Raw genomic sequence first — 14094 nt, 5'->3', positions numbered from 1 at the left:
ACCTGCTCTAAGAGGGCTGAATGTCACAGAACTCCCCCAAGCCTCCCCTCCTAGGCCATCCTTTCACAGCATTCAGAGGTATTCTACAGAATTACCTGCATCTATGTCCATTTCTATATATATTTTTACATGTAAGTGACAATCCACTGGTGCAAGTAGCTGAGATACCTTACTACTTCTAAGTTCAGGAAAAACAGTGTTTCCAGCATCCCGCTGTACAAAGCAAGCATGTTCCTACCTCACAACATCATTTGCAGAGGAAGATACAGGCCATCTGTTTACCTGCAATGCAGATTTTCTTTTGAGTTTTTTAATCAGAGGGTTTTCTTTCAAAGATAAATTTTTCACAGAATCACTTTTTCAGGTGTTCGAGGCATGATAATAACTCAGAACTCTTTATGGACAATGTGTCATTGTTCTACACTTTCTCTTTATGTCCTTATCATCAGAAGCAATCCAACAATAATACAGGAATTTGAGGAAAAAAATCATTACGAAAGAATTGGGAGACCATTGGCATCAATTGGACCATCTTTCCTAAATGTGAGCAATTCTGCTGCTTCAGCAATAATAAAAATTAATGTTAAAGGCTTCATAATAGTTAAATTCAAGATTGTTTTTTATTATTTAACCTCATAGCATTTTTTAAGTGCTTATAATAGCCTGTACTGTAATTAAATTTTGCCACATTGCAATGCACTGTGATTTTGGAACTATCAGTTGTACAGCTAATTGATAAATCAAACCCTAATCGAGATAATGAACCTGCTCTTGGACATCAGTGAGATGGCTACCTAATTAGCTTCTTAATATCTGTTTACCAGATGAGTGGACAGTAGACCCAGGGTGGTGATGGTGCAGTAAAGTTAATACAAGAGGAAACAATGTGGGTGAAATGGATCAGAGCATGTATATAGCTTAGTACTAATAAGCCTCTGTAGAGTTGGAGAGCTTAGAAAGAAATATCCCCTATCCTCTCCCTTCTTTTCACTCTCAACACGTTGTGTTGAGAGACCACGCCCACAGTAAATGATCCATAAATGCTGGTTGCCCTGAATTAGGCGTTCTAGGCTGAAGTGAACTGCCATTACTAAATTTTATGTTGTGGGGTAGGGGATTTATACTTTAAGTTTACACAGGCAATCCTATGATACGTTATTGTATAATGTTACCACTTTGGGCTTTTTATGTGTGAAGAAAAATGACTATTCTTACTGGCTTCATTGATGGTTATAATAGTAATCATCATTATGGTAATAATGATAGTAGCTTTTGGTAACTTTTAACATCTATGTGTCAAGCACTGAGCTAAGTGCTTTATACAAACTACTATTAAATTCTTACAACAACCAAATTAGGCTGTACAGTTATTGTATAAATGAGGTTACAGAGCAGTTACATAACTTGCTTAGGTTTATAAAGCTAGAAAGTGGGAGAGTCTGCACTGAAACTCCAACCCTTAAGCTAAACATGATACATCCACCACAATGTTATGCTGCTCCATTTATTGAGATGGACCATGAGCAAAGCACTAACTTAACTAGCTTGTCGCCTGAAAGAAATTTAGTACAATTAGATAATTTGTCCCGACATGATCCGGCTTGTATTTGTCATAGATTTATTTGAACCCAGGTCTGTCAAATCATAAGGTCATGTTCTTCTGTCTACATCAAATTTCTGTGTAAAGCAAGAATGTTCTTTTTAATGACATAGTACAAATAATAATAACGAGGTCAGTTCTGTTGTGGTCATTTCTCCTTTTGTCTCCCAAGTCCTTGAGCTCCATTAAAGCTCAGAGCATCTGAGGATATCAAAACATCTGCCCTTCATCTCCAGGTTGATGACCTAGAATTGGGAGATCCAAATCCTTTGTAATGAGGCATTTAATTCCACTACCCAAAATATTGAAAATTTAAATTATATAATATCTGAGTTAGAACAAGTATTCATATCTTTGTTATAGAAGATAACGGATCAGAGATCAGAAAGTTAAGTAACAGCACCCCACACCCGCCCAAAAAATAACTAGGAGAAACCTAGGAAGTGGAATTCAGGCTTTTAGGTAGGGCTCACTAAATTGCTGCTAGTATTTCAGTAGGTCTGATGCAAACCAAGGAGCACCAGAATCTTCCTTTTGGAGAACCAACTAAAAGTTGTAGTTCTAATTTCATACAGGTCTTTAGTGCTAACTGAAAACCTTCCATTTATTCTTTGCCAAATATTTCATTCATTTACTTCAACAACTGTTGGAAATTTTCCTCATTCCCTTGAGCTTTCCCTCCAAGGCATGTTCTAATTAGAGTTTTCAATCCTGACTTCCCTCAGTAACTTCTCATCTTGCCAACACATATTTACATTACGCTCATCCCTTCGTTTACTTTCTGTCAGTGTCAGAGGATAACCTGTGGCTCTTCCTTTTCATCATCACATAACTAATGTTACCTTGACATCATCCCTTGTCCTCCTTACTGGTCAATGGTCCATCAGGTTTTCTTCTTTCTCTCTCTACCTTTTCAATTCCTAAAGAGTAGCTTATAGTTGTTTCAAAATTTGCAATCCATCCACTCTGCAAACCATTGCATTTTTTCCTCTGCTTTCACTACTGTACCAAAACCATGCACATCAAGGTCAGTAAGGGCCTTCTAGCTTCCAGAATCAATTGACCACTTTGAAGCCAATATCTTTCTGAATCTCTCTGCTGCATTTTACAAGTACTTCTCCAGGAAGCTCTCACTTCTTTTATTTTCAAGGTACCACCCTCTCTTGGTTACCTCTATTTGTCTGGGACTGCCCCTTTGTGAGTTCTCTTTCTCTTCCTTCCAATAGATGAGGTATATTGAGCTTAGCCTTCAGCCCTTCTCACTGTACACAACCTCCCTTGATGACCCTATACTCTTTCATAATTTCATTCCTTCAGTCAATCATTCATTCAACAAATATTTATGGAGTTCTCACTATGTGCTTGGCAGTATTCCAGACTGGTTACAGAATGAAGAATTAAACACAATCTCTGCCTGCATTATGCTACTATTCAAGTCACTATTTATAGAAAATATACAAATAAATAGCTAAAATACTTTGCCAGGCATTAATAATTCCTATATCAAAGAAAAACTCAGGACAGGGGAACCAGGAGTGATAGACTATGCCATCTGATACGGTGATATTTCAACAATAGCATGCGTAAAACAAAGACAATAATCAGGTATTTTCTAAGGGAAGAACATTTTAGATAAATGGAACAGCAGTTTAAAAATCCCGAGTTGGAAGCATGCTTGGCGTACCCTAGAAATTGCAGGGAGACCACTGTGGCTGAGGTGGAGTGAGCAAGGAGAACATTGTGAGTTGAGTTTAGAGGTGTGGAGACGTAAAGATCACGTCAGCTTTGTAGGATGTGTAGATCAGGATGGAAATTCCAGCTGCTATAACAAGGATCAGATTTCAACAGTAGCTTGAATAAAACAGAAGTGTATTTGATTCTCGTTTGAAAGTCGAAGTTTGAGCCCTTGAGTAATGATGTACTAGTTCCATGATGGAGGTTACTAGACCATTTGATCTTCTTGGAATAATGAAAATTCCCTGACAAATCTCCCGTCTCGAGTCCTGCCCTCTTCAAATACATTCTTCACGGACGGTTATAATTAAAAAAAACTTTGGTCCATTTAGGTCCCTATTACGACTTCTCACATGCAGGATAACTTCAGTATGCCTTAACATGTCCCCCAACGTCCCCTATGGGTTAGTTTCTCTCTGTAGGTTAATAATTCAGTTCTAGGTATTCTCACTATAACCATCTTTGCCACAAGCATTTTTGCCACATAACTAATTGGCCATAAGGCAATTCTGCTGTAAAAGATAAAATAACTGGACATTTCTCCATTGGCACAGTAGTCCCATTTTATATTATGTAAATCTTAGCTCCACATTTCCCATAGAACCTTGGAACATCTATCAACGGACATGTGACAACATGTCACGAACAAATGACAGTGTAGAAGGCTTTTCACCATACAACGCAAAGCTCAGTTACAAACAGACATCCTAGTATTTGGATACTGATACCTTCCTTAATGAAGGAAGAATTTTTAGCGAAAAAAAGTGTGATGGATGCCCAATGAGGAAATGAATCAACAAGCAAAAAAAAAGAATGTGTGATTTGGAAGACAAGTGCTTAGGTACAATCCACAAAATAAAATCGGTGGTTTGTGCAGTATTGGCATGAGTCTACACACATTTTAAATATATTTGCATGTTTTTAATTTTGCAATAAAGTCTTTTTAATTTTGGTATTCGTTTTTCATTATGTCTTTTTTTTTTTCAGGAAGATTATCCCTGAGCGAACATCTGCCACCAATCCTCCCCTTTTTGCTGAGGAAGGCTGGCCCTGAGCTAACATCCATGCCCATCTTCCTCTACTTTATATGTGGGACGCCTACCACAGCACGGCTTGCCAAGTGGTGCATGGGTCTCCACCCGGGATCCGAACCAGCGAACCCCAGGCTGCTGAAGTGGAACGTGCAAACTAAACCACTGCACCACTGGGCTGGCCCCCCCTTATGTCCTTTTTAATGTCCTTCTTTTATTTTTTGTGATTATACCTTTTATGGCAAATGCCTTATGGCCATTTAGTTATGTGGTGAAAATGTCTGCGGCAAAGATGTCTATGGCAAAAATACCAGACAAGCAATATTTCAAATATTTCACCCCTCTCCACCTCACTCTCTATGTTCTAATGACTATGAACTTCTTGAAGCTCTCCACAATCCACGCTGCTACTCTTATGTGCGTCATTCCTGCTCCCTGTTTATGAAGAGCCCGTCTCCTCTCCTTTAGCTTAGACAAATTCAAGCTTCACTTCATCTAGTAATTTTTTTTCTGAACACATAGACACATACACATTCACCTCACACATTCTTTCTTAATTTTGTGCACATTTGTCTAATCCCTGTATCTAAGTAACGCATCTTAATTTTCTGTTAATGTGCCTATATGCTCCTTGAGAATAAAGATTGTTTTTTATTCAACTTTATTTCCAGTACACTTAGCACAGTGATTGGCACATTTTGAATACTCAGTCTATGTTTATCAAATGAATAATGGAACAAATAAATCAGTAAAGGTATGACTGCTGTATTCAAGGACCAGTAGAATTTCCATTACATGTTATGATTCTTCATTAAAACAGTTACTTTTCAGAGATCAATTCAAATGATAAAAGTTATTTGCTCTCTATACAGCTGTTCACTTATTTTGAGTTCTCAGTTTTGTTGTCAATCACCTTTCTTTCTTGATGTTAACTATGGGTATTTGTTTCTTTCCCTGTGCCAATTGTTTCCTGCCACACATCTGCATTCAATCTCTATTTGCCATTTTCCAAAAGTCATTTTATCTCTGTGAGTGCATTTTCAAGCTACACCTTCAGACGTTTTAATTAAAAAGATGTTTATTTATTTTTAACTTCAATTTGACTCCTATCTAAAAAACTACTGTTTTCTTTCTTTTGACTTTTATCCTGCAGTTCTGATTAGGGGTATGCAATGGTAAAATTTGTTCCAGAGTAGTAAATAAAATAGCTTAGGGTAGATATACAATAACCCATAATTTGACACCCAACAAATCAAATTTCTCTCCTCCTTTGATTGCTTGTTCATTTGGGAATTTAGTTGAAGGAGTTTGTCTACACGAAATTTATAATACATCAGAAAGAGATTAAAATAAATGTTGAAAATAGTTTATTTCAGCATTTCCGGAACTTCTCATCTCAAGCTCCTCCTGTGAGATGCCTCTTTCTCTTTTGAGTCAACTGTGTGGAGGAGGATTATAAACCTCTACATGTTTCTCCTTGTTCTTATTTTCAAAATAAATTTTTCTTTTGTATCAATAATTTAAATTTGATGAAGATGGAAATATGAACATTAATCTTATTACAACATTTACCTTATTGGGATAAAAGAGAATTGCCATAGTTTTTTGTTCCTTAAAATAAATATCACAGAAAACTCATACAAAACAACTGCTAATCATTGTTTAAATTTGGAAAATATTGAATTGGCAAAATCATCTGGATTATTATCAACATAGATTTCTGGTTCCCAGACCCAGAGATCCTAATTCAGAAAGACCATATGCTGAGGAATATTGATTATACTTTCTAGCACACAGAAGCCAGTAAGAGCTACAGATCTGAATCACTCTTAAAGCTCCTGTTAGAAATGAACCAAAGAGAGGGTCCAGCCTGGTGGCGCAGCAGTTAAATTTGCACATTCTGCCTCAGCAGCCCAGTGTTCACCAGTTCGGATCCCAGGTGCGGACATGGCATCGCTTGGCAAGACGTGCTGTGGCAGGCATCCCACATATAAAGTAGAGGAAGATGGGCATGGATGTTAGCTCAGGGCTTGTCTTCCTCAGTAAAAAGAGGAGGATTGGTGGCAGATGTTAGCTCAGGGCTAATATTCCTCAAAAAAAAAATAATAATAAAAAAAAGAAATGAGACAAAGAGAAAGCCCCAAGATGGTTTTCTGGATATAGGAACGTTACGGCAGATATATAGGTATAGATATAATTATAGATATTGTTAAGTGTATATCATATTACTATATAAAGTACTACTACATATAAAATATAACAGAATATTACTATATTGATATAGTAGTAATTTTTGAATGTGCAGGTAGATAATTTTTGGTATATATACATTTGCATATGTATGTGTGTATATGTGTACACACTTATATTTATAAATTTATAATTCAATTACTCTAATGTTAATTAAGTTTTTGCTTATCTCTATATTTTACATAAAGGAGCACTTTAACAATATTATTCACTTAGTAACCAATTAGTTTTTACAGCATTCAATATGATGTACTTGTTTTTCAAGAGGAAGAATTTGCAATTGGAGTCCTGAGAAATGAAAATGTGCACAGTGGTAAAATATAGACATATCATTATTGCTCTTAGTGGGTAAAATATTTGAGAGGAAAGCATATTAGACACATAGCACAATTTAAAATCAATAAAATAATTTTCAACATAGGAGACTTCAAGGGAGAATGTTTTCAAAAATGCTCAAAAAGTATTGCATCAAAAGTTAATTTATACAACACTGTAATAAAATCTTTCAAAATATCTGTTCATAAACCTTGTTAAGTTTTCTTTTTGAAAATGAGCTATTTAATAACACTCTTGGGAAAAGAACTGTAGATCTTTCAAGTGTGAGGATAGATGATATTCAGAAGTAATTTACAAGCTTTTGTTCCAAAGAAGCTAAACCTCTTATAAAAAGGATGAGCTTTATATTAGACTTATCCAGTATACTCAAATTAACTCAGACTGTTTATTCAGACCAATGAACTGACCTGAATAGGCAACTGAGTGAGTCATTTCATTCTAATACTTGGATAGAAAGAATCAATTTGTCACTGTGTATAACAGATATACATTATTATATGACGTGTATATCATGTATAAGCAATATGCTGCTAAAACAGAGCTTCTTATTGATTAGAAGGCTAGAGAATTAGACAAATTTTCTCATTGTAAGAGTCTATGAAAATGAAACGGAGAGATACCACTGACAGCTAAGAAAGGTCATTCAGAGGAACTTTTGATGACCAATTGTTTTAAACCCCAGATTGATGACCTAGTTAAGAATGACCTCACTCTAAAAAAGGAATTAGGGGATTCTGGGAAGATGGTAAAGTGGGAAGCACAAAAAATCTGTCTCTTTACCTAGACAACATTTGTACTTGCACAACCTATCTGATCTTACTATTTTGGGGCTTGTAACTTCCCAGGGAAGAATTGGATGGTAAGTTTTGGTTAATTTCAGTCAATTTCAGCTCTTAGCACAGTTCTTAATTGCTATTCACCCCTCAACCACATGACAGGCAGCTGTGTACATGGAGCAGCTTGTACACAGCTTGTGGGAACTAGAATGGGTGAAAAGGACCCTGCCCTCCAAATTTTGGCGATCTGTGCTCTGACAGCTGATTGTTGCTCCACACAGAGGTGTGGTTCCCCCAAAAAATTAAAAATAGAATTACCATATGATCCAACAATTCCACTTCTGGTTATATACCCAAAAGAATTGAAAGCAAGATCTCAAAGAGGTATTTGCACACCTATGTTCATAGCAGCATGATTCACAATAGCAAAAATGTGGAAACAACCCAAGTGTCCACCAACAGATGAGTGGATAGACACGATGTGGTATATATACATACAATGGAATATCATGCAGCCTTTAAAAGAGAAGGAAATTCTGCCATACCCTACAACATGGATGAACCTTGAGGACATTATGCTAAAGGAAACAAGCCAGTCACAAAAAGACAAATACTGTATAATTCCACATATATTTGGTACTTAGAGCAGCAGAATCATAGAGACAGAAAGTACATGGTGTTTGTCAGGCATTAGGAGGAGGGGAAAATGGGAAGTTATTGTTTAATGTGTATAGAATTTCAGTTTTGTAATATAAAAAGAGCTCTGGAGATGGATGGTGGTGATGGTTGCACAACAATATGAACGTACTTAATACCACTGAACAGTGCAATTAAAAATGGTTAAGATGGTCAATTTTATCCGTATTTTAGTGCAGTAAACAAAAATCAGGAGAAAAAGGAATTAAGGTGAAAAGAGAGAATTATTTTTCTCAAGAGTTCAAGTATAATACTAGATTTTTACTAAGCCCATGGCTCTTAATCTGGGGTGTGCATCAGAATCACCAGTGAAACTTTAAAAAATTATACCTGTTAGACGGCACTCTGCCGATTCTGATTCAGCAGGTTGTGAATGGAGATCAGACATCTACATTTGTATCAAGCACCAAAGATGATATTTAAGTATGCCTATGGCTGAGAATCATAGGATGAAGTTTTGGCTGACAACAGATCAAAGGCTACAGGCATACATGCTTCAATGCAGGGATGAGGGTTGGAAAGTTGGAGAATGAATGGATGTGCTTCCGTAATCAGTGTTACATAGGGTCATCATAGCATAGTCCATAGCAACAGGCAGACATTGCCCTTGACAATGGCTAAATCAGTCTTTTCCAATTTCCTGATATGTGCCATACTCCTGGACATAGTTCTTTCTATCTATTATTCATGCAAATGTGGGGCACGTTCTCCCTCAGCAGTGACTTTTAGGAAAGTCCTTCCTGATGTCAAGTGACTTTCACAAATCTCTGTGCAGCTACTGTTCTTTGCAGAAAATACAATGTATCTATGCATATATTTTACTGCACAAATATTTCTATATTGAAAATGTGACAAACCAGTGCTTACAAGACCACATTAAAGGAATATAGTTATAACTGAGAAGTGTATAAAACATTGCTGAAGTGTTTATTTAAAAATATGCTCCAGAAAAATTCTGATATGCTTATAACCTAGGCACATGATTAAGTAACAAAATTTAATACTTGTTTAGCAGATTTAAAGAGTCGTATGACTGCAAAGTCAGAACTTGAGAAAAACAGCACAATTTTTATGGATCTCAGAGCTAACTGAGCTTCAGGGGTCAAATTTTTTGCCTCAAGAAAAGACCACTATCTGGTTAAACTTGTAAACAGGAATTTACGATGGTAGCATTGCATGCACTGCTAATAAGGTGAGTTCCTCCTATGTTAGCAGTGGGGACTGAGTGCTCACAGAATCGCCAGGCTTAAGACAGAGCCTAAGAGCTGTATTTTCTCAGTAGGGCTTGTGGATCTTGGTAGGTCCTTCTTGGATATCAATAGAAAAATCTGGCAGCGGGAAACACAAAGACCAAAAGGGATTATGTTTTTACCTGGACCTTCTATACTCTGGCAAATCAGCATAAAGTCACCAGGTAATTATCAGATGTAATTCCTAATAAGGTCCTCTGTGAACTTACCTTTAGGGTTAATTCATGGAGTATTTACACTGCCATTCTAGCACAACCAGTTCCCGTGCCTGGAAGATGAGTCTTAGAGGTTTCCTTGGTAGTAGCAGCCAGGCTGCATAAGATGTTAAATACTTTACACATTTTTTTGAGTGAAGCATGATTGTCCTTTAAATATATTTGCTGCCATTCTGAACATTAAGGTAACAGAACCATATTCATGTCAGCCAGAGAAAATTGAGCACAGTCTACTGACTTAAGAAATATTACAAAGTTATCTATTCTTCTGTTTATATGACATCTATATGAACTGAATGGTTTATCTTGAGCATAGAAAAGTATAGCTTCTTGAAAAATAAATGTTTATTAATTAACATGGCTATCAAAGGGACACTGGGGATGTGGGAATTTTTTCCTGAAATATTTAGGTAAAATTTCCCAAGGATTTTTAAAAAATGCCTACATATCATTCTAGAATTTTATTTCCAATCCACTTCAACTGGAAAAACTTGAAATTAATTGTTTATGTTGATACTATTTTCACTGATTTAGAAAGAAAAATAGACATTTATACACTAAAAAAATTTTCAATTTCGTTCTGCAAAAATAGCAATTCAGCATTAATATGTAAAAATCATGTGCTCACTTAAGAGAAAATTATTTGTGTTGCACTAAAGCAACCTTGAACCTTTGTGATCAAATTAAATTTTTGTCATTTCAGAAATTCGGAGTTTTCTCCATCAGCAAAGTTGAAATCCCCCAGATCATATTTGTAGCTACCCTCCCCTGTAGCTCTCTTGTCTGTTCAGTTGCCAAATACTAATGAATTTATTGGAATATTTCATCTCCTCTCTGCATTTGCATCATCTCTCCATCTAGTTTAGCCTATTTCTCATTTACAATGTTACGGAAGTCTCCTATTCAACATAATATTCAAAAATATTTAAGTCACTACTATGTGCCAAACACTGTGAAAGACTGGTCACGTGATAGTCACATCTTCCAATTGCTCTTCTTCCATATATTATTCATTTTTTCCTTTCGATAAATTCTACCAAGTTCTCATCATGTGACTTCTCTTCCAAAAGCCTTCAATGTATAATAAATTAAGCATATATAGTTTGTATAACAAACTCCTTATTTGGGCTTTCAAGACTTTGAGCAAAATGGTTATAAAATATTGTTCAACCGTATTCCCCACTTCGCCATTTTAAGCTCTGTATGCTTTAGTCAAACTACATTGTTCACTGTCGCTAGAAGATACTCCTCATTTTTTCTTTCTCACCAGGATATACTCTTTCCTACTCTTCATTGGTCAAAATCTCATCTTTACTTGAAATTGTCTTTGAATATCCATCCTCTCTGCAGCATCTCCTAGGAACACTTTATTGATATCTCTTTTATAGTGTTAATGTTTGTCTGTTCTATGGTTATCTTTGAAAGTTCAGGGGATTATTTTATTTGTGGCAAAAAACAGAAGCTGGATTCAAAATGAATTAAGTAAGAAAAGAAATGTATTGGCTTGCAGTAATAAAATATATAAAGGAAACTAGATCCAGGGTCTTTAAAGTGGTCACCAGAATTTGATTTTTTTTAATCTCTATTTCTTTCTATCTCTTGAGGTTTCCTTTCATGTTGGCTTCCTTCTCAGGTCTGCACCGTGTATACATGATCCTCAGCAGTTACATGGTTATGTAATTATTAGAGCTAGGAAATCTAGTGGAAAAAGAGATTTTTTTCCTTATAATTAGAAAATGTCACTGAATTGATTTGAAAGATGAGAATCACTAAGTTGAAGAGAATTGAATACACTGAGTGGACAAATCTGGATCAAGTGACCAATCCTGGAACTGTGGTTATTTTCAGTTCTACTCAAATCATGCGAGAGACAGTGAGAGAGTGTGTAAGTCAGGGTTTACTGCTTAAACTTCCTAACTCAATGGCATAACCATAAACATTAATCCATCATCTACAGGGTTCAGCTGATCTTCTCAAATTTGATCCTGGTTCTTAGGTTAGCTCTGCTGCGCATATGTCTCATTTTCCTCCTGGGACTAGTGCACTAACCAGGCAATGTCCAAGGTCCAAGAGACCAAGCTTCCCTGTGCAGGACCATTTCAAATTTCTGTTTGTATCACATCTCCTAACACCAGTCAGCCAAAGCAAGGCAAATGCAGAATCAAGGAGCAGGAAGATTCCCCTACCTACGTTATTAGGTACGTCAAGGGCATGCTACAGAGAAGGAAGAATTGAAGCCAGAAATTCAATCTACCACAGGGAGAATTGTTCCCAGAGGAAAACACAAAATTCTCATTAAAATTAAAGTGAATGGATTCAGATAAGCTAAAATAACAGTAGTAGAGACCATCTGATTGTTATCTTAATCAATCCTTGATATGTTATAAGAATCTCGATGACTAGATTATACCTTATTTAATTTTGAAAGCTCTGTGGTTCATAACAATTTATTCATTCAGTTAATATTTATCCAGTGTAAAATTTCCAATTACTTTTCGCAACATATATTGTAATATTTTCCTACAGGGAGGCGTAGAATTTTCAGTTCTTATTATATCAGTTAGGAACATTTTCAGCTTCAATTAACATATTACCTGATTAACAGTAGATTTAATCAAACAAGTTTGTTTTTTGATTTAAGAATGCAGAGCTATGAGGCTGCTTTTTTTCAATAGTTCATTATCATCTGAGACTGCATCCTTGCGATTTTCTTTGCCTTTACCTTACGGCTGTAAGAGGGCTACCACATCTCCACAGGTCAAGTCAGCATTCAAGGTAAGAAGACATGGGAAAGGACTGGTGCCAACTCTGTACCTACAGCAGAAAATAATTTTTTTTCCAAATTGCCCCAGCAAGCCTCTGCCCACATTTCATTGGCTAGGCCTGCGTCACCTGCCCAACTTTTGTTGCAGGACAGACTAAGAGAGTGAGTATGTCTTTTACACATTCTATGATGAAAGAGCAGAAGAAAGCAGCGTGTCTGGAGATTGGGAATGTCTAGTGAGATAGCCAAACTACAATCCCCATCCTCCTACCCTTACGGAAGGCTACAGCAGACAACATTAAACATTAAACCGCTCTTCTTATTCAACATAGTTCATTAGTCAATCAAACACGCAAGTGGATATTGATTTGAGAAAAAAATCTAAGTGTGAAAAATGACTAATTAATAGCTCTGTAAGCTTGGAAAAGTCATTTAACTTCTCTAAGCCCCTGTTCTCTGATCCCTCTAATAAGAATGATGATATCTTCTTTGAAGGGTTATGGTGAAAATTCAAAGAGAGAGTGAAATTGAAGAGCATCACACAGCATTCAACACAACATTGATTCTCTGTAAATTACAGTTGTTAGTATCATTTGGTAAAGATTGACAAGTACAGAATATTTAACTTTACACAGAACGAGATCCTAGATAAACAGGCTTCCAGTTGCAAGCATTTTGCTTCTTGTTTCACAGAAATGATTCTAAAACTTTTCCAAGATGAGAAAAGGGGAAGAGGAAACATGACTTTTTTTTCCCTAAACATCATATATTAATATTTAAATGGTGTCTAGTATCACTTTGCTCTCCACTTTTTAAGGATTCTGTTAGTGATGGTGCATTCTACAGTATTTTAAGCTGAATATAGGTAATCTAGTTCTATTATGCAATACAGATTAATCTAACCAAAAGGAGAGTATAACTACAGCAAAAAAGAAAAAGGATAAAGAGGAGTGTGTTTTATACTTATTCTGAAAAATTCCATGCTGTGTAATGCTTAGAAAGAAATTTCCAAATATTATAATTTTCCTTTAGAAAATGATTGAGAGAATATGTATGTAATGGGCCTCACACCCCTCCAGAGAGCTGTGGGTGGCTCAAGGGAGTTTGCTGTGGTGTAAATGGTGACACTGTGAGTCTGCACGGTGCTGTAAAGTTTACACAGCTATTTCATGTCAGATCTCATTTGATTCTCACGGGAGAGTTATCAAGTAGATAATATGTTTTTAACTTTGCCAATGAAAAATGAAGTTCAGAAAGTTTAAACAACTTGCTAAAACTCACAAAAAGAGTCAGGGTAGAATGAGACTAAAACACAGGGCTTCGGAGCCTAAGTTCAGAATCCAGAGCAGCAGAGGCTGAGTTACTCAATCCATGATCAGTCAGCTGTGCGACTTACAGCTCCGTGCCTCAGTCTCCTCACTGGTAAAGTGAGGTTCTACTAG

The sequence above is a fragment of the Equus quagga genome, chromosome 17 (genome assembly GCF_021613505.1).
Source record: "Equus quagga isolate Etosha38 chromosome 17, UCLA_HA_Equagga_1.0, whole genome shotgun sequence".
Taxonomy (NCBI): Eukaryota; Metazoa; Chordata; class Mammalia; order Perissodactyla; family Equidae; genus Equus; species Equus quagga.
This window is presented reverse-complemented; position numbering follows the sequence as displayed.